Consider the following 20,210-nt stretch of genomic DNA (forward strand, 5'->3'; position numbering starts at 1 on the left):
AAGGTTATCGGGTCGGCAGGAATGTGGAATTGAGGTTGAAATTTTTGAATGATGGTGCAGGTCTGACGGGCCGACTCCTAGTTGTGTGTAAGGAGCAGGCTCGAGGGGCCGACTCCTAGTTTGTATGGAAGGAGCAGGCTCGAGGGGGCGACTCCTAGTTTGTGTGTAAGGAGCAGGCTCGAGGGGCCGACTCCTAGTTTGTGTGTAAGGAGCAGGCTCGAGGGGCCGACTCCTAGTCTGTGTGTAAGGAGCAGGCTCGAGGGGCCAACTCCTAGTCTGTATGTAAGGAGCAGGCTCGAGGGGCCGACTCCTAGTCTGTATGTAAGGAGCAGGCTCGAGGGGCCGACTCCTAGTTTGTATGTAAGGAGCAGGCTCGAGGGGGCGACTCCTAGTTTGTGTGTAAGGAGCAGGCTCGAGGGGCCGACTCCTAATTTGTCTGTAAAGAGCAAGCTCGAGGGGCCGACTCCCAGTTTGTGTGTAAGGAGCAGGCTCGAGGGGCCGACTCCTAGTCTGTATGTAAGGAGCAGGCTTGAGGGGCCGACTCCTAGTTTGTGTGTGAGGAGCAGGCTCGAGGGGCCGACTCCTAGTTTGTATGTGAGGAGCAGGCTCGAGGGGCCGACTCCTAGTTTGTGTGTAAGGAGCAGGCTCGAGGGGCCGACTCCTCGTTTGTCTGTAAGGAGCAGACTCGAGGGGCCGACTCCTAGTTTGTGTGTAAGGAGCAAGCTCGAGGGGCCGACTCCTAGTTTGTATGTAAGGAGCAGGCTCGAGGGGCCGACTCCTAGTTTGTATGTAAGGAGCAGGCTCGAGGGGCCGACTCCTAGTTTGTGTGTAAGGAGCAGGCTCGAGGGGCCGACTCCTAGTTTGTATGTAAGGAGCAGGCTTGAGGGGCCGACTCCTAGTTTGTCTGGAAGGAGCAGCCTCGAGGGGGCGACTCCTAGATATTAGATATATCTCTGCTCAATATTAATTTATTGCCCCCTTAAATGTGAGCCATATTCTGGGGAAACCAACCCTTTAGTTGTGAACATTAGGAAAGAGACCATCCTTTTAGCCAGACAAATAAATGAATGAAGCTGAGGGACACTGCAGCGTGGGCATGAATGCTGGGTCTGAATGGGTTGTTTCACTGCATCGGGCACAAGGACCTTGCCGAGTGTGTCTCCGAAGCCTCGCCCATTACCGACGTCACCGCACACGCGCATGCGCGCCGCTCCATCTGAATCAAGATGGCGGCCGTGAAACTGAGCCTGTTATCGGGAAAAAGAACCGAATCTGCAAACGCAGGACCTGCAGGTACGTATTCCTGGTTTAAGCCCTTCACGTGTTTAGAAACTCTCTCCCTCCAGAGTGGGCTCTATCACTTCCTCCGGATTTCTGCATCCTTACCCGCTTCCCATGAGACAAAGAAGCGTCTCTTTCCCAGGCACCATCACACACCGCGCATGCTCCAACAGCTGCCAGGCATTGCGCCTGCGCACTGCTGTCCTGCGGTGTCGATAGGGGACATTCACCACCGCGGGGAATACCGGGTAATACACGCGCCATTGACCATCAAAATTAGTGAATAGTGATTTTTGTTTGCTATGATGTGACGATTGGGTGAGTGGGATAAAAATCATACATAAATCCAAGTAAGAGGGAGGCCTGTGGCGTAATTGTTAGCAGTGGGACTGAGGCGCTGAGGACCTGATGGACTGGGGTTGTGTTCATTGCTCTCTGTAGTTTCTGATGGTCTTGGGCTGAGTAGTTTCCACAGCAGGCTGTGATGCAGCCAGATAGGATGTTTTCCCATCATGTTTTCCTGCATCTGTAAAAATCGTAAGACTCAATGTGGACATGCTGGATTTCCATAGTTTCCTGAGGAAGCATATGCGCTGTTATGCTTTCTTGGTCGTAGCGTCGATGTGGGAAGCCCAATCCATCTAATATTGGAAAATTGATATCTAATGAGAGGGAAATGAATTTGTGTATCCTTTTTAATGTGGCCAATCCATCAACCCGCACATCTTTGGGGCTCAGATCCACACAGAAACAGGGAGAACAATTTATGTATCCGTAATGAACATCGATATGCAGAGAGGAAGATAAAAATCCTTTAAACATCTCACTTGGCACAGAATTGTCTGAAACTCTAAACAGGAGCTTCAGGAAATCAAAGTACTGACAAATAGCCAACTGCCCAGCTGATGGAAGACATTCTTAAAATATAAATTGTTGGACCTTGATTCGAATCTTGGCTTGGGTCACTCTCCCATGTCTGCGTGGGTTTCCTCCGGGTGCTCCGGTTTCCTCCCACAGTCCACAGATTAGGTGAAATGGACATTATGAATTCTCCCTCAGTGTACCCGAACAGTAAGTTCATTGCAGTGTAAGCCTATTTGTGACACTAATAAAAAAAAGACATTCACTCACTTGACTGACCAACTCGGGTTCCAGCCCTCAAGTCTGGTGACAGACCTCACTGCTCCCTTGCCCTTCTGGCCTCTGAGCTCCTCTTGCTGCTGTTTCCCAGGGCAATCAGTGTCCACTCTCCTACATTACTCTGTCTGATGGAGTTCAGAGACTCAGGAAGAAAAGACTGAGCACATGAATCTGAATTCAGAAATTCAGTTAAAGAAACATGATAAACTGAAAGATTTAAGTCACAGTATTTGATTGCAATTAATATATTAATTTTGTCTGACACTTATGCGGAATGGAAGCAAATTATGTTCGTTGTTTTATATAGTTCTTCTTTTCTATGGTTTTGACACATCATCTTTCTTTTTTCTTACATTTAAATGGTGGACCATGCTACTCAGAATTCCCTGCATGGGTCAATACAGATATTTTAGTTTATTAACAACTCCATATCACAAAAGAACACAGCTGAATACAAAACAATCAGCAATACAGTAAAAACATCCACAATACACCAAAACTGGATATTCTGAATTCTCCCTCGGTGAACCAGAATGGGGGCCGAAGGGTGGCGACTCGGGGATTTTCACAGTAACTTCATTGCAGTTAATGTAAGCCTACTTGTGACAATAAAGATTATTGTTATGAAACAGAAACCAATTAATAATCAACAAGAAAACAAAACCACCAGATTTCACGCCAGCACATGCCCACCACCACATCAGCAGAAAGGCTACCAAACGAGCAGCACAGACCGCTGGTAAAGGACACACTGATATGGGGCATGGCGGAACAGAGAGAGAGAGGAAAAACACACCCGTCCCAAGAGGGAGCACAGTTCAACCCAGAAACAGCTGTGTATGTGAGTGCATCCTATCTTAATCAAAAAGACTGGAATGCGCAGGTACAGAAAGTCTGGGCAGACCAATTATGAGCAGGGTTCAGTTAGAATGGGCATTGGATGCAGAAGCAATTTGGGCTGAAGTGGAGATGGTGGAGATGCTGCTGGGTTTAACCCATCGGACTGGGACTTAGGAGGACGAACAGGCCATTCAGCCCTCCAAGCCAGTTCCACCATTTAATAATATCAGGGTTGATATGGTTGTGGTCTCAGTTCCCTTTGCCTGTCTGCACCACCCACCTGCACCCAGAATCCTTGTCTCCCTTGTCTATCAAAAATCTATCATCCAACTCTGCCTTAAATAAATTCAATACCCCAGCCTCCACTTCTCTGGGGAAGTGAATTCGACAGACTAATGAACCTCGGAAACAAAAACATTATCCTCATTTAAGCTTTCACGTTCTCCCCATCTCTCATTCTTAAAGTGTGTCGCCTCATTCTAGTCTTTCCCACGGGTCCAAAACCGTCCTCATTTTTTTCCTCCTCTGAGCCTCTGAACTCCATCAGAGTAATGTAGGAGAGAGGACACTGATTGTCCTGGGAGAGGTGTGTAATCGGCGGGGCTTCGTTGTCGACCTTGGGTAAGGGTGCTCTTTCCAAGAGCCGGTGCAGACTCGATGGGCTGAATGGCCTCCTTCTGCACTGTAAATTCTATGATAACCTGCTCCACGTGTGGGAAGGGATTTATTCATCCATCCAATCTTCTGACACACCAGCGAGTTCACACTGGGGAGAGGCCGGTTCTTTGCTCTGACTGTGGGAAGACATTCATCCACTCGTCCCACCTCTTGAGAAACCAGAGAGTTCACAAGCAACAACTGGAATTGGATTCTGTTGTTAATGCTGCTGTTAATCACATCCAGGACTGAACCATGTTCATTCTGACAGTTGGAGAATGTTCATGCTGATGTTAATCACCCCACAACTTGCTGCAGTTTAATATTCTGATATGTGTCAAATGAATTTATGTTTTTTCAGATACACAGCAGGGACAGTAATTTCTCCAGGATATGAGGAAACTAACTGGTGTCCTGTTCCCGACTGCCCCATTTTAGGGTCTCTTCTCCTTTTTAAACCAGTTCTCATACCTTCAGTTACTCCCATGGACAGGTCCGAGCTCCCCATACCTTCCAGAGTGTTTCCTAAACCTCGGATCCAGGGAATGTTTTGGGAACACTCCCGGGACCACAAACACAAGATCCAGTCTTTTGGACTGAGAGCCAGTCTTTTGGACTGATGTACTGAATCTCATCATTAAGGGTGGGATGTTTGCAAAGCCTCCTCTTCCTGTGGTTACACTTTGGGCTGAAATTAATGAAGCCACAGATCTGTGTTTGCAAAGTGGATCATTGTAAACATGAGTTTAAGGTTACATTGTGCAGGAAGAGAAACAGAAACCAAAACCGCACAAGAGGCTGAGTTGTTGCTGATTTTAGTGAACTCCTTTCCCAGGATATTCTAAACTAACTGGTCTGTAATTGCTGGAACTGTCCTTTTTGAACAAGTGCATAACATTTGCAATTTTCCAGTCCTCTGGCACCCCCAGGAATGGTGGGAGATTATTGCCAGCACTGACTCGATCTTTAAAAGCTCCTTCTTCATGAGAATGAGGGGGATGAGAAAAATATCAGCCATGAGTGAAGCAGACTCGATGGGCCGAGTGGCCTCATTCTGCTCCTATGTCTTGTGATCATTGATGATTTCAGAGTAATACCTGTTTCTGTAGAACATTTAAACCTGTTGTCTTTATTTCAAAATGGATTTATCTTATGGATGTTGTTTGGAAAGTTATCCAGGGTTATCTATAGAGCACTGTATTCTTTTTGTGGGGTGGTCAGGATTGGTAGTTGATAAATTGTTCACTGTGTGTTTATAAAATGTTAACTGGATTCATAGAATAAACATTGTTTTGTTTTAAACATACTTTAGCTCTCTGTTGCATCACACCTGTAGAGTGGGCCCTTGTGCTCCCCATAACCAAAATCTATTTAATGTTATGGGTCAGATGAACTCCATGATGTACTTGGGGTTCTCTAAACCCTGGCCCATAATAGGCTGGATTCTCCGATCGACGAAATCGCGTTCGGTGATCAGCCGGACAATCCATTTTGACGCTGGAATCAGAGGAGGCACCCTTTTAACGATGCTCCACCCCTTAAAATGTTTTTTCTCGAGGAGTATGCCGCACGCCGTATGGACGGCCCCAGGACATCACCCAGGACCCTCCCCCGATGCTCCGCCCCCAATTGGCCGACTCCCCGATGGTGTGGGACACGTGTCCTCACAACTTTCAGGGACCTTGTCTGGTGGCTGCAGATTGTGTCCAGCGCTGTCACTGTCGGGGGGTGGGGGAGCCATTCCGCTGGCAGGGGAGGCTTCGGCTGGGACTGGGGGGATGGTCTGGGGGTGGCGAGGGGGGGGGGGGATGGTCTGGGGGTGGTGAGGGGGGGGGGGGCTGGGGGGTGGTCTGGGGGTGGCGAGGGGGGTTACAGGCAGGCAGATTTTGCCAAGCCGGGTCCGCACGCGGCCAGTACCATGCTGTACGGTGCGGCCGTCACAGGCCACAGCCCTGCGCATGCACGGCCATTGACCCAGCCATTCTGCAGCATATCCACAGGTAGAGCCGGGGGCTTTATGCTGAGTGGCTGTTGACACCCCCCCCCCCCCCCCCCCCCCCGGGCAGAGGATCGGTGTGGGGGCGCCGCCGGCTTTTGGTCGTAACGGGTCCTGCGGACAGAGAATACAGCCCACAATCGACACGTGTCCCACACCATCGGGGAGTCGGCCAATTGGGGGCGGAGCATCGGGGGAGGGTCCTGGGTGATGTCCTGGGGCCGTCCATACGGCGTGCTGGACATATTCGCTGCTCTTATATGCTGTGTCTCACTTAATATCGGTGTCGTGAACACAGAACATACAGTGCAGAAGGAGGCCATTCAGCCCCACGAGTCTGCACCGACCCACTTAAGCCCTCATTTCCACCCTATCCCAATAACCCAATAACCCCTCCTACCCTTTTTGATCACTAAGGGCAATTTAGCACATCTTTGGACTGTGGGAGGAAACCCACGCACACACGGGGAGAAGGTGCAGACTCTGCACAGACAATGACCCAAGCCAGAATGGAACCTGGGACCCTGGAGCTGTGCAGCAATTGTGCTGACCTCTATGCTACCGTGCTGCCCAGTGTGCCTTTTCAACCACCTCATCTACCTCTCCTACTTTCAGGGATATGTGAGCCTGCACTTCAATCTCCCTCTGTGCCTCTACACTTCGCACTCATACCAGTAATACTATTTCTCTTTGCCTTGTTTGTCCGCCCCAAATGTATTTATTACTTCACAATGTTGCAGATTAATATCCGTTTGTTACTATCTTACCAGCTGATCACTCGGCTGAAATTTTCTGAAGGTTACAGCTTTCTTCCTCACAATCGCAAGACTGTCACTGTCTGAAACATGCCTCCTATGTCAAAGTTTAAATCATTGATATATACCACACAAAGCATGGAATCGTGTCCTCAGAAATACTCCTCTTTGCTTCCTGTTGCTGCAGCTGATGACATTTCCTGCACGTGTGATTGTCCAGCCTATGAGAAAGATGCTGCTTTCACCACAGGGAACAGGATGTGCATTCCACGGGACTAGGATGTCCTACTGTGCCTTTGTTTATCTGATTATTAACTGACTGAACCAGAATCAATTTCATATTAAAATAAATAAATGTTTATCAGCTACTCACCAATCAGCTTCTTCCATTGTGCTGAAGTCACCTTGTTTTATAGAATTAACTGAAATGATTATTATCTAAACACCTCAGAATTTAATTGACTGAGAAATTGAGATTTCCAACTGTTGCAATCCTTTGTTCGTTAGTGTTATCGTTATCCCCTAGATTTGATTAACTTAAAATTGAATGTAACTATATGATAAATTATGAATTTATTTTAAGATTTACATTACTTGATTCATATATCCTTACTTTATAGTTGATTAATGTAGTGACCAGAACTGTACTCAGCACTCTAGCTGTGCTCTATGTTTTATAAAGTTCAAACATAATCTCCCTGTTCTTTCATTGGAGGAAAGGAACCTTTCTTTCTTTGTTTTTGTTGGCACGTGCGCCTGCGCGGTTGCTTATTCTGTGAGGATCCGGCACCCGAGAGCCCCGCCCCTCATTAACTGATTCCTCCAACGAAACTCCTTCTCCTCCTATTGTTCCGGAGCTGCCGTCAATCATTGCCCGGGCATTGTGAAGTGTCAGGTGAGAGGTCAGTGTCGGGGGGCGGGGTTTACAAATCCCGAGTGCAGCCCCAGAGCCAAATGTGAAACAATGTTATTATTGATCAATCAGCGAGTCAGCCTGAGCCTGTGGCCGCTCTCACCATCAGCAACCGTCACAATGCCCGGGTAATTGACGGCAACTCCTGACCAATAGGAAGAGGGGGGGCGGAACTGGAGGACCAACCGGGAGCAGCTGGTCTTCCAACCAATCGGAGTGAATGAGGGGCGGGATCCGCTGTGATTGAAGCATGCGCAGTGTGGATAATGGCGAAGGCGAAAGGCTGTGTTTTCAGATCCGAAATTGGTAAAAGGCGTTTTGCAATCTGGAGGAAGCGAGAGATCGCGGGAGTGGGCGGAAACGTTGTGTAAAGTTGTTGTAAGCCGCAAACTTCGGAAATCTTTACGGGACCCCGTTTGTACCGAGCGGAGCTGCAGCTCCTCATATTCGGCTCGGGTTAACGGCCGCCATCTTTATTGGATGTGCATCAGGGCGCATGCGCGTTTCTCATCTTTGTCGGGGCGATGTTTCAATGAGTGGGAGGAGCTTGTTCCCCATTCTTCAGAATGGAGACAACTTGTCCATCAAACTGGATTAGTCTTTGAGTCCCAATGTCTTATTGATGATGCAAAGCGGTGGCAGAGATGGAAAGAAAAGGAAGCCAATCCTACTGAATGAAAGAGGGACAAGTGTATTGATTAGAATTGCAACGCCTTGAGCCCTTTGTCAAAGATTGAGTGAAACACTTGGCTCACCCTTCCGCAGTCTGGTCTGGAATCATAGAATTTACAGTGCAGAAGGGGGCCATTCAGCCCATCGGGTCTCCACCGGCTCTTGGAAAGAGCACCCGACCCAAGCCCACGTCTCCACCCTATCCCCAAAACACAGTAACCCGACCCAACACTAAGGGCAATTTTGGACACGAAGCGCAATTTACATAGAATTTACACTGCAGAAGGAGGCCATTCGGCCCATCGAGTCTGCACCGGCTCTTGGAAAGAGCACCCTACCCCCTACCCAAGGTCAACACCTCCACCCCATCCCCATAACTCAGTAACCCCACCCAACACTAAGGGCAATTTTGGACACTAGGGGCAATTTATCATGGCCAATCCACCTAACCCGCACATCTTTGGACTGTGGGAGGAAACCGGAGCACCCGGAGGAAACCCACGCACACACGGGGAGGATGTGCAGACTCCGCACAGACAGTGACCCAAGGCAGAATCGAACCTGGGACCCTGGAGCTGTGAAGCGATTGTGCTATCCACAATGCTACTGTGCTGCCCATTTAGCATGGCCTTAACCTCTTCACTAGTCTACCCAAACCCCTTACGTTCCAGGTGACCAGCCCCGAATCAGGGGTCTCCCACCCCCCCCTCCCCATTACGGAATCAGCCATAAGGGACTATCCAGTAAATCTTCAAAAGGTCGGTCCAAGGGTCCACCAAGGTGACAGCCACACACACCAGCTATCAGCTCGCTAACCCATCCCACCACCCCCCATTTCCCATCAGCGCCCGACCTAGACACAAATTGAATCCACACCCACCCTCCTAGGTTCCGACCCAGAAGCTAAGCTTTTTTTAAAATTTAGAGTAGCCAATTCATTTTTTCCAATTAAGGGGCAATTTAGCGTGGCAAATCTACCTATTCTGCACATCTTTGGGTTGTGGGGGCGCAACCCACGCTAACACGGGGAGAATGTGCAAACTTCACACGGACAGTGACCCAGAGCCGGGATCGAACCTGGGACCTCGGTGCCGTGAGGCAGCAGTGCTAACCCACTGCGCCACCATGCTGTCCCCCCAGAAGCTAAGCTTGTCGAACCAGCCAAAACTGGTTCAACCACTGCAGCTTCACCCCCTTCTCACTCCCGTTCACCAGCCTATCTGGTGAAAATATTTTCCTGTCGGCGGCATGGTGGCACAGTGGTTAGCACTGCTGCCTCACGGTACCCAGGACCCGGGTTCGATCCCTGCCCGGGTCACTGTCCGTGTGGAGTTTGCACATTCTCCCAATGTCTGCGTGGGTCTCACCTCCACAACCCAAAGGTATGCAGGGTAAGTGGATTGGCCATGCCAAATTGCACCTTAATTGGAAAAAAATAATTGGTTACTCTAAATTTAATTTACAAAAGAATTGTTTCTTTCCTAATGTTCTCAATTAAAGGGGTGAGTTCCCCAGGAGATGGGTGACATTTCAGGGGACATTAAATTAATATTGGACAAAGATATGTCTCGTGTTCGTATATGGAACAGATTAGATATATTATTTGCGGTTCTATAATAAAGTAAACGTATTATTATTTCTCTTCTTGTAGTATAAGACTGTAGCTACGTTATAGATTTCCAGTCATCTCTTCCCTCAGAGGGTTGTTAGTCTTTGGATTTCTCTTCCACAGGGACCAGTTGTATCTGGGGGTCATTGAATATATTGAAGCACAAGTTTAACATATTTTATTGACAATGCAGTTAAGGGTTATGGGGAACAGATAGGAAAATAGCGTAAAAGCTGAGAATAAGCGGGATTTCTTCACTCGGGGATGTGATGAAGCTTCCGAGTTCTCTACCTCAGAGGAATATGGAGCCTCAGTCACCAAGTATGTTCAAGACAAATATTGACAGGTTTCCAGATATTGAAGATATTGACGGATATGGGGATTGTGTGGGAAAATGGTGCCGAGGGAGATCGGCCAAGGGTCTCATTGCATAGTTGAGCAGACTCGGTGGGCCGAATGGCCTACTCTTGCTCCTATTCAAATCTCTGTGTCCTGGTCAGGAAGCAGTGAGCTGAGCTGGGATCTGTCAATCAGCATGAATCAGCATCTTCAGGATAATTGGGAGGGTGAATAGTAGATATAGCAGAGTGAGAATGGAGGGAGAGTGTGTGGGATGGAGATTTACAGCTTTTGGAGAACGAAAGAGGAACTAGAGTTGTCTGTTCTGAATTTCTATCCTGAACTAACAATGAAGACTTTTGTAAATTGTTTTTAAAGGATACTGGAAGAGGAGGAATTATAGACAGAAATCTCAAACATCACGTCTCGATGTGACAAACTCACTCGATTCCTTCTGATCTGAAAACAACGGGCTCTGAATATCATTGGTGAGAAGGAGAAATGTTTGTCCGATCTGTCGGCTTCAAAAGATCTTAAACATGAGTGTGACTGGAAAAGCACCGAGACCCACACAGCACACACCCGAGTGAGAGTGTTCCAGTGAACTGACTGTGGAAAGAGCTTCAACTGGTTACACAGCCTGAAAAATCATCACACCATTCACAGTGAGGAGAGACAGTGCACATGTTCCGTGTATAGACAAGGCTTCCACTGATTGTCCAACCTGGAGAGACACGAGGAGACCCAAAACATGGAGAAACCGTGGAAATGTGGGGACTGTGGAAAGAGATACAAAGTCCCATCTAAGCTGGAGATTCATCGACGCAGTCACACTGGGGAGAGGCCGTTCACCTGCTCTCAGTGTGGGCAGGGATTCACTCAGTTATCTCACCTGCAGACACACCAGCGAGTTCACACTGTGGAGAAACCATTCATCTGCTCTCAGTGTGGGAAGGGATTCACTCAGTTATCTTACCTGCAGTCACACCAGCGAGTTCACACTGGGGAGAGGCCATTCACCTGCTCTCAGTGTGGGAAGGGATTCATTGATTCATCCAGCCTACGGAAACATCAGCGAATTCACACGGGGGTGAGGCCATTCAACTGCCCTCAGTGTGGGAAGGGATTTATTGATTCATCCACCCTGCAGTCACACCAGCGAGTTCACACTGGGGAGAAGCCATTCACCTGCTCTCTGTGTGGGCAGAGATTCCGTGCTTCATTCACCCTGCAGAAACATCAGCGAGTTCACACTCAGGAGAGGCCATTCACCTGTTCTCAATGTGGGAAAGGATTCATTGATTCATCCGCCCTGCGGAGACATCAGCGAGTTCACACTGGGGAGAGGCCATTCACCTGCGCACAGTGTGGGAAGGGATTCATTGATTCATCCATCCTGCGGAAACATCAACGAATTCACACTGGCGAGAGGCCATTCATCTGCTTTCAGTGTGGGAAGGGATTCATTGATTCATCCACCCTGCAGAGACATCAGCGAGTTCACACTGGGGAGAGATCATTCACCTGCTCTCAGTGTGGGAAGGGATTCAGCGATTCATCCACCCTGCAGAGACACCAACGACTTCACACTGGGGAAAGGCCATTCACCTGCTCTCAATGTGGGAAGGGATTCATTGATGCATCCACCCTGCGGAAACATCAGCGAATTCACACTGGGGAGAGGCCATTCACCTGCGCTCAGTGTGGGAAGGGATTCATTGATCCATCTACCCTGCGGAAACATCAGCGAGTTCACACTGGGGAGAGGCCATTCACCTGCTCTCAATGTGGGAAGGGATTCACTCAGTTATCCACCCTGCAGACACACCAGCGAATTCACACTGGGGAGAAGCCATTCACCTGCCCTCAGTGTGGGAAGGGATTTATTGATTCATCCATCCTGCAGAGACATTAGCGAGTTCACACTGGGGAGAAGGCATTCACCTGCTCCCTCTGTGGGAATGGATTCACACAATTATCCTGTCTGCAGACACACCAGCGAGTTCACACTGGGGAGAGACCATTCACCTTCTCTTAGTGTGGGAAGGGATTATATAGAAAATAGGAGCAGGAAAAGGCCATTTGGCCCTTTGCGCCTGCTCTGCCATTCATTATGATCATGGTTTATCATCCCACTCAATATCTTAATTCCGCTTTCCCCTCCATATCCTTTAATCCCCTTCGCCCTAAGTGCTATATCTAACTGCTTGTTGAAAACATACAATGTATTGGCCTCAACTATTTCCCGTGTTAAAAAATTCTACAGGGTCACCACTCTCTCGTTGAAGAAATTTCTTTTCATCTGTGTCTAAATGGTCTCCCCCGTATCCTCAGATTGCGACCTCTTATTCTGTACACTCCCACCATCGGGAAAATCAAGTCCTGTTAGAATATTATGAGCGATCATAACATGATAATTTCTATCACGATGGAGAGTGAAGTTGTTGATTCGGAGACTTGGGTGCTGAATCTTAATAAAGGGAACTATGAAGATATGAGGCATGAGTTGGCCTTGATAGATTATGGAGAGTTACTTAAAGGGATGACAGTGGATAGGCAATGGCAAACATTCAAGGACCGCATGGGGGAACGACAGCAACTGTTCATTCCTGTCTGGCACAAAAGCAAAATGGGTAAGAGGGCCAATCCATGGCTTACAAAGGAAATTAGAAATAGTATGCGATCCAAGGAAGAAGCATACAGATTGGCCAAGAAAAATAATAGGTCTGAGGATTGGGTGCAGTTTAGAATTCAGCAAAGTAGGACAACGGGATTGATTAAGAAGGGGAAAGTACAGTATGAAAGTAAGCTTGCAAGGAACATAAAGACTGACACTCAGAGTTTCTATATGTGAAGAGAAAGAGATTGGTAAAGAGAAATGTAGGCCCCCTACAGACAGAAACAGGGGAATGCAAAATAAGGGGCAAAGAAATGGCTGAGCAATTGAATACATACTTTGGTTCTGTAGAGAGAAAGCAGGGAATTATGGACCAGTAAGCCTAACATCGGTAATGGGGAAAATTTTTGAATCCATTATCAAGGGCTTTATAGCGAAACATTTAGAAAGCAGTGGCAGGATCAGTCAGAGTCGGCATGGATTATGAAGGGGAAATCATGCTTGACAAATCTGTTGGAATTCTTTGAAGATGTAACCAGTACAGTTGACAAGGGGGAGCCAGTCGATGTGGTATATTTGGACTTTCAGATGGCGTTTGACAAAGTTCTGCCTAAGAGATTATTGTGCAAAATTAAAGCCCATGGGATTAGGAGAAGTGCATTGAGGTGGATAGAAAACTGGTTGGCAGAGAGGAAACAAAGAGTAGGAATTAATCGGTCCTTTTCAAATTGGCAGGCAGTAACTAGTGGTGTACCACAGGGTTTGGTGCTGGGACCCCAGCTATTCACAATATATATTAATAATTTGGATGAGGGAACAAAATGTAACATCTCAAAGTTTGCAGATGATACCAAGTTGGGTGGGACGGTGAACTGTGACGAGGATGCAGGGATCCTGCAGCATGATCTGGACAGGTTGGGCGAGTGGGCAAATCAATGGCAGATGCAGTATAATTTGGATAAGTGTGAGGTTATTCACTTTGGAAGCAAAAACAGGAAGGCAGATTACTACCTGGATGGTTGTAAATTGGGAGAGGGAAGTGTGCAGCAGGACCTGGGTGTCCTTGTGCACCAGTTGCTGAAGGTAAGCATGCAGGTGCAGCAGGCGGGCAACAAGGTTAATGGTATGTTTTGTTTAAGATAAATAGAGTACTCAATTATTTTTTTCTCCAATTACGGGGCAATTTAGCATGGCCAATCCACCTAACCGGCACATCTTTGAGTTGTGGGGCTGAAACCCAAGCAGACATGGGGAGAATGTGCAAACGCCACAGTGACCCAGGGCCAGGATTCAAACCTGGGTCCTTAGCGTCGCAGTCCCAGTGCTAACCACTGCGCCACATGCCGCCCCGGCTAATGGTATGTTGGCCTTCATTGCGAGAGGTTTCGAGTACAGAAGCAGGGATGTGTTAGTGCAATTGTACATGTCCATGATGAGGCCACACCGAGAATATTGTGCACAGTTTTGGTCTCCTTCTCTGAGGAAGGGTGTTCTAGCTTTCGAGGGAGTGCAGCGAAGGTTTACCTGGCTGATTCCAGGGATGGCAGGACTGTCATATGAGGAGAGATCGATGAGGTTGGGATTGTTCTCGCTGGAGTTCAGAAGAATGAGGGGGGAATCTCATAGAGACTTTAAAATTCTAACAGGACTAGACAGGGAAGATGTTACCAATGATGGGGGTGTCCAGAACCAGGGGGTCTGAGATTCATTTTTTCTAATTCAGGGGCCTGAGGATTCAGGGTAAACCATTTCGGACAGAGATGAGGAGACATTTCTTCACCCAAAGAGTGGTGAGCCTGTGGAATTCATTACCACAGGAAGTAGTTGATGCTAAAACATTGAATATATTTAAGAGGCGGCTGGATATAGCACTTGGGGAGAATGGGATCGAAGGCTTTGGGGAGAAAGCAGGATTAGGATATTGAGTTGGATGATCAGCCATGATCATGATAAAAAGGCGGAGCAGGCTCAAAAGCCCTCATGTCTTCTATGTATCTATATGTATTATAGGTTTCTATGAGAGCCCCCCTCATTCTTCTGAAAGCCAGAGAATACAATCCTAACACATTCCATTTCTCATACGTCAGTCCCACCATCCCAAGAATCTGTCTGGTAAACCTTCGCTGCACTCCCTCTCAAGCAAGAAGATCCTTCGATAAAGAGACCAAAACTGCTCACAATATTCCAGGTACGGCCTCGCCAAGGCCCTGCACAATTGCTGCATGATATCCCTTCTCCTGTCCTCGAATTCGCTCACAATGAAGGCTAGCATAGCATTTGCCTTCTTTACCGCCTGCTGTAGCTACATGTTTACCTTCAGTGACTGGTGTACGAGGATACCCAGGTCCTGTTGCACATTCCCCTCTCCTAATTTATGGACATTCTATGTGGCCTGGCCGACACGTGACTCCAGATCCGCAGCAATGTTGTGGTTGATTTGTAAGTGTCCCTTGAAATAGCCTCACAAGACACGCAGTTCAAGGGCAATTGGAATGAGCAGTAAATGCTGGTCCAGCCAGTGACCCCCACCTTCCATGAATGAATAATTTTTAAGAAGGCTCATTGTTCAATCTGAACATTAGTCAGAAACTGTCTCTTTGATTGGATTTGATTTATTGTCACGTGTACCGAGGTACAGTGAAAAGTATTGTTCTGCGTACAGTCCAGACAGATCGTTCCATACATGAAACAATGTAGGACAGCCGATAAATACAGAATGTAAATACATAGACACAGACACCGTGTGAAGCATACTGAGTGTAGTACTACTCAGTAGATAACCAGTGTTTGTATAAACCAAATGTATAAATTAAATATTAATGTATTAATTAGCTACAAGTCTGTAACATGATGAAATAAGTAATGATCCTTAATTGAGTTACAATTAATTAAACAATAATGAATCAGTAGTTCCAGTAAAAGTCTGAGTTTTATTTGTTGTAAAAATATAAAAGCTTAATCGCTGTGTATATAAAGAATGTGCGATGAGGATAAATGTACCGGCAAGGGAGACCTTCCAACTCTGATTAGCCTCAACATTTGAAACTGTTTGAATAAGGGGTTGTACAGAATCAGATAAAAGGATAGTATGAAACTGTTCAATTGTATTCCTGCCAAAGGTAATGAGAGAAGGTGGTGTCAGTAATTGGGAATCCAATTCAATTAAACTAGTGCCTGATTGACCAATGGTTACGTTACAACAGGCCCAACTCTGACATGAGGTAATGGTCACTTTGGGGGTAAAAGTAGAGGATCTGAAGGCCTTCCTTGCTGGCCAAGTACTGAAGACTCTCGAGGCCGGGTTCCAAGGAAATTAGTGTCAAAGAAGGAGCCAGGGAGGGTTACGCTTCCACAGACTGATCACCTGCATGAAGTTGTAAACGTCAATGTCTTCAAGTCAGTCAGTGAAGCTTTTCTTTTAAAAACTCCTTTTTAAATTTACTGTCCAGAATTCTGCCTTTGATTTAATTGGTTAAAGTCTTGTCCGAACCAAAGCAAATTTATTAATTGGGGATGTCTGAAATCAATTAATATCAGAAAGCATCAATCTTCAATTTAAAACTTGCACTTCTGTAGCGCCTTTCACAACCCCAGCATGTCCCAAAGAGCTTCTGAAGTGTCGTCACTGTTATAGGAAATGCAGCAGCCAATTTCCACAAAGCAACATGGCACAAACAGCAATGTGGCAATGTGCAGATGATCTGATTTTGGTGATGTTGATTTTTTTTTTAAATACATTTTGTTAAGGTTTTGTAATTTTATAATAATAAGTGACAACAGTAAACAATGCAAATCCACATAAAACATCGTACATAAATCATCTCCATCCCTAACAAGTCCCTCCTACCCTCAACAGAAAATAGTCTAACTACCCCTCTTTTTTGCCTCTGCTGACAGTTAATTTTCTCTAAAGAAGTCGACAAACGGCTGCCACCTCCTGATGAACCCGAGCATTGACCCTCTGAGGGCAAACTTGATTTTTCAAGTCTGAGAAATCCAGCCACTTCGCTAACCCAGATCTCTGATTCCGGGGGCTTCGAGTCCCTCCACGCTAGCAATATCCGTCTCCGGGCTACCAGGGAGGCAAAGGCCAAGACATCAACCTCTCTCGCCCCCTGGACTGCCGACACTCCAAAATCCGCCACCTCTGGACTCGGCACCACCCGTGTTTTTAGGTCCGTGGACATGACATCTGCAAAACCCTGCCAGAATCCCCCAAGCTTCAGGCAGGCCCAGAATATACGGACATTACTTGCTGTCCCCCACCACACACCTCTCCTCTACCCCAAAAAACCTGCTCATCCAGGCCACCGGCATGTGTGCCCGGTGAACACAGTGGTTAGAATCGCTGCCTCATGGCGCCAAAGTCCCAGGTTCGATCCCGGCTCTGGGTCACTGTCCATGTGGAGTTTGCACATTCTGCCTGTGCTTGCGTGGGTTTCACCCCCACAACCCCAAGGTGGATTGGCCATGCTAAATTGCCCTTTAATTGGAAAAATAAATTGGATACTCTAAATCTTTTTTAAAATGTCTGCCCTGTGAACGACTAAAAATTGTATCAGGCTGAGTCTGGCACATGATGAGGACGTATTGACTCTGCTCAAGGCATCCGCCCACAGACCGGCCTCTATCCCTCCCCAGAGCTCCTCTTCCCATTTGCCCTTTAGCTCCTCTATCTGAGTTTCCCCCGACTCCATGAGTTCTTTGTAGATATCGATACCTTTCCCTCTCCCACCTCTCATAACGTTTAAGAGCCTTCTGACATTGGCCGTAAGTTGCCTGCCCTTCACAAACCCCGTCTGGACTTCCCCTATCACCTCAGGGACACAGCCCTCTAGCCTTGAGGCCAATATTCTGGCCAACAGTTTGGCATCCACATTCAATAGGGAGATTGGCCTATATGACCCGCATAGCTCAGGGTCCTTCTCCTTCAGGATCAAGGCCTGTGACATTTTTGGGGGAAGGGCACCCTGCTCCCTTGCCTCATTAAATACCCTCACCAGCAGCGGGCCCAGCATCTCCGAGAACTTATAAAATTCCACTGGGTAGCTGTCTGGTCCCAGGGCCTTACCCAATGTCTGGCCTCCAGCCCCTCTACTATTTCTTCAATTCCAGTCGGGGCACCCGACCCCTCCACCAGTCCTTCCTTCGGACTTCAACTCACCCAGAAACTGCCTCAGCCCCTCTACCCTAGCTGGGGTTCTGACTCATATAACCTGCTGTAAAACTCCTTAAACACCCCGTTCACCCCTGCAGGGTCCAAGACCGGGTTCCCACCTCTGTCCTTCACTCTTCCAAGCTCCCTGGCCGCCTCCCTTTTCCTCAGCCCGTGCGCTAGCATCGTACTGGCCTTCTCACCATACTCGTATACCGCTCCCCCCTCGCCTTCCTCAGTTACTCCTCCGCCTTCCCTCCAGATAACAGCTCAAACTCCATTTGTAGCCCCTGCCACTCCTTCAATAACCCCGCCTCCGGGGCCTCCGAATATGTCCTGTCCACCTGGAGTATTTCCCCAACTACCCTGTCCCTCTCTGCTCGCTCCACCTTTTCCCTATGGGTCTGTATCGACATTAACTCCCCCCTAACCACTGCCTTCAGCGCTTCCCAAACCGTTGCTGCCGAGACATCCCCCGTGTCATTTATTTCCAAATAGTTCTGGATAGATTCCCTCACCCACCCGCACACCCACTCATCCGCCAACAGTCCCACACCCAACCTCCATTGCGGGCGCTGCCCTCTCTCCTTATTCACCCGTAAATCCACCCAATGTGGGGCATGGTCCGACACAGCAATTGCCGAATATTCGGTATCAACCACCCCCACCAGTAGAACCATGCTCAGAATAAAGAAGTCGATCCGGCAGTACGCTTTGTGCACATGGGAGAAAAAAAGAAAATTAATTAGGTTGCCTTCATTTGCTTGGCGAAGCTCTCCTGCAGGTTCTACAGTCAGCTTCGCTGCTCAACTAATTCTTCTTGGACGACCATTTCTGGTCCACGGCACCACATACTGGTGGGGGATTTCTCCTCACTGTCTCACTCTCCGCCGATGTTTCTAATAGAATTCCGAAACAAATCGGGAGAATAGGTTCAAATGGTCCGTCACGAGTGGGAGCTCCCAAATGCGCGACCTCCTACTCCATGGCCGCCACCAGAAGTCAAAAGGATGAAATTTAGAGACAGTTTGGTCCGGTGGGCTCGTGGAAGGGAGGGAAGCAGCAGAGGCAGCTGATCGGATTGACTCAATCTCATGTCACAAAGAAGCTTCACAAGCTCCTCAGACTCTTGTTGGAGGTGAGGATGGAAGAGACAGGGGAGAGCGAGAGTACTTCAAAAGGAACTAACTAGGGCAGCACGGTGGCCTAGTGGTTAGCACAACCGCCTCACGGCGCTGAGGTCCCAGGTTCGATCCCGGCTCTGGGTCACTGTCCGTGTGGAGTTTGCACATTCTCCCCGTGTCTGCGTGGGTTTCGCCCCCACAACCCAAAAATGTGCAGAGTAGGTGGATTGGCCAAGCTAAATTGCCCTTTAATTGGAAAAAATAATTGGATAATCTAAATTTATAAAAAAAAAGGAACTAACTTGTGTCAGAGATATTAAAAAATTTCAACACTGCATATTTAACATAATTCTAATTTATTTAACTTTCAGCCACAATATTAGCCCCTGTAAATGGGCTGGAGTTTATTATCAGGAGAAAGAGACCCAAATGAACATGGTTCAGTCCTGAATGTGAGTAACAGCAAAACCCAATCACTGTGGTTACTTGTGGCCTCGTTGGTGTTTCAGCAGGTTGGATGAAGTGGTGAATCCCTTCCCACACTCGGAGCAGGTGAATGGCCTCTCCCCAGTGTGAATTCGCTGATGTACAGTGAGGTAAGAGGATTGTCTGAACCCAGTCCCACAGTGAGAGCACCTGAACGGTCTCTCATCAGTGTGAACACGTTGATGACACATCAATTCCCCAGAACTTTTATAGCTCTTCCCACAGTCTGGACATTGAAACGGTCTCTAATCAGTGTGAACTCGCTGGTGTCTCAGCAGGTGGGATGACAGAGTGAATCCCTTCCCACACGTGGAGCAGGTGAACGGTCTCTCCCCAGTGTGAACACGCTGGTGTTTCCGCAGTGTGGATGATTCAGTGAATCCCTTCCCACACGTGGAGCAGGTGAATGGTCTCTCCCCAGTGTGAACTCGTTGGTGACTCAGCAGGTTGGCTGACTGAGTGAATCCCTTCCCACACGTGGAGCAGGTGAACGGTCTCTCCCCAGTGTGAACACGCTGGTGACTCAGCAGGTTGGCTGACTGAGTGAATCCCTTCCCACACGTGGAGCAGGTGAACGGTCTCTCCCCAGTGTGAACACGCTGGTGACTCAGCAGGTTGGCTGACTG

The 20,210-nt window shown here is 47.8% G+C and overlaps 1 long non-coding RNA gene across 1 annotated transcript; it reads left to right on the forward strand.

The window, feature by feature from the left end:
* The first annotated feature begins 935 nt into the window (after positions 1-935).
* LOC119959805 lies at positions 936-7,041 on the forward strand. Its single transcript, XR_005459298.1, has 2 exons — positions 936-1,293; positions 6,857-7,041. It is a non-coding gene; the product is annotated as an uncharacterized LOC119959805 (long non-coding RNA).
* Positions 7,042-20,210: the final 13,169 nt, after the last annotated feature.

This window comes from Scyliorhinus canicula, unplaced genomic scaffold (assembly GCF_902713615.1).
Source record: "Scyliorhinus canicula unplaced genomic scaffold, sScyCan1.1, whole genome shotgun sequence".
NCBI lineage: Eukaryota > Metazoa > Chordata > Chondrichthyes > Carcharhiniformes > Scyliorhinidae > Scyliorhinus > Scyliorhinus canicula.